Genomic DNA, 2,360 nt, shown 5'->3' on the forward strand with positions numbered 1-2,360 from the left:
TAATTTATACTTACTACTCTCGTTAAAACAAGTATTCATGTTATTCTCTGTACTTTTACTACAAACATCTGATTATGAATAATACGGTCGATTGTTCATTATCAAGAATATTTGCTTTGCGTATTAAACTTTGCAAATCCGTGTAATTATTTGTTTAGTTCAATAATTAGTAGCAACACGCATTATTGATTATGCCACAATAATTAATTATGTTATGGGAATGCATAATCTAACTTAAATTTATTATCCTCGTAGGAATTTGTTAGTTAAAATCAGGCCTTTTGATTCTTAATGATGCTGATGGATTAAATCTTGTGGGCGTTCTCAAGGTTGTCCATTGATTACGGAATTAGCCAACGGTCGTACCTTGGCTGACGAAAAGGTAAGGAAAGGTGAGGCCGTTAGGTCGTACAATAACCATAATTGGTTTATTTATTTAAATGGGTTTATATTTGCATCGATAATCAACCAATGGAATCAAGCATGAACTTGATCTTAACTGAAAAAGTCTTTTCTTATATTTATCTCTTTTAATTTCATTGTCTTTATTCTTCTTACAGTCAAACCCTCCTCCACTATTTTTTTTATTTTTGAAGGAATTGACTTGAAGCTAATTCATGAGAAATCAACCCTGCTCCCGCTTCTATAAAAATATCTGTAGGAATTATTTTTTATTGTTTCGACACCCATCACATGCATTAAAGGCTCATATGCTTGTTGCTTCCACTTACTCTCATATGGCTTATTTTTCTCAATACTAATAATCCGTTCGAGAGCGGGGACAATATGATAGGTATACTAGTTAATTTTTCTATGAAGGTATAAAAGTAATTTTTTATAGCTAAAATACACCATAAATGTATAGACATTACCACACATTAAAACTCCCAAATAAGTATCTCAAATATTATTTTTTAACAGCAAGTACTATTTATTGATTTAACAACATACCACAAGCTGTTAAAACTCTCTCTCTCTCTCTCTCTCTCTCTCTCTCTCTCTCTCTCTCTCTCTCACTCACACACACACACACACCCCAGAAAATACTTGAAAAATATCAAACGTGTTGAGGGTAATTTCCCCTTTCACTCCCTTGCCCAAATTACAACCACATTACCAAAGAAATTGAAAACTCGTCACGTTTAAAAAATAATAGTTATTATGTTAATTACTTTGTCCTCAAATAGATTGCATTTTTGGTACCACTAAATATGTGATCTTGCAACTTAAATAACGTACTTTTACAGTTGATCAAATTTTGGTACAATATAAAGGGATTCAATCCCATAGTATATTCAACAGTCAACTTCTTAACAAAAAGGCCACGTGAAGAACACATGGCCGTTAAATCTGAAATGTTGGACGGTAAAAAAATTCAAGGCAATTGGATCTTTGGTACTATACTAGGACTCTTTGTATGTACACGGGGTTATTTGTACAGTAGATACATCCATTAAGTTTTTAACATAATGGCCAGGTGCACTATAAATATCGCCTAACCTGTTGTTTTAACACATGTCAAGTGAGATGCATGTATTGGAGCTAAAATTAGATTAAGGGGTAAAACGAAATAATTGCTAAGGAAAAAAAATACCCGGATCACCCACAAATTGATCTTTCATCCATGAACCCTAACCGTAAGCAAAAATCATCCAAGGTCAACCCTATATGCGAATCCAGTAAACATTTTTTGAGTCAAGTTTGTATAATTCTTGCTTATGATTAGGATTCACTGATGAAAAATTGATTTGGGATGAATGGTGTTAAAAAAAATTCAAGAATAATTTCATTTCACCCCTTAGCCTAACCCAAGCTCCAACACATGTGACATTGAAAAAATTATAAGTTAATCCAAACACCCTCTAAAAAGCAATTTATAAGCACAAAAGGTTTTAAAAATATAGATGTTAATCACAGTTTAGGAAGCCAACAGCAACAACACACGTCTGAGACTGACGAATTATATTAAGATTTGTAAGTATGACTAATTTCGTAGTATTTTTATTCTTTTCCTATTTTTTTTTAATTTTTTGTACACAATATAATATTTTATGACAATTTAATTAATAAAGATATCTACAACTAATAAAAATTAATAATATTTATTTATAAAAAATATCTAATATATTTAAATAGTAATTACAAAATTGCAATTAACAAATTTAAAATAATAGTAAATAAATATAAGTATTAATGATATGACGACTCCACCAAAATTATTTCTTTTCAAAAAAAGAAGAAATACTTGAGTTGTTATGCAAGATGACTCACGGTACAAATACAAATAAGTTTGTTCATGTGAATAAATCTCGTCTAACAAAAACTACAATAATTATAAATAAAAAAAAAAAAAAGGAATT

Source organism: Sesamum indicum, linkage group LG2, assembly GCF_000512975.1.
Source record: "Sesamum indicum cultivar Zhongzhi No. 13 linkage group LG2, S_indicum_v1.0, whole genome shotgun sequence".
NCBI lineage: Eukaryota > Viridiplantae > Streptophyta > Magnoliopsida > Lamiales > Pedaliaceae > Sesamum > Sesamum indicum.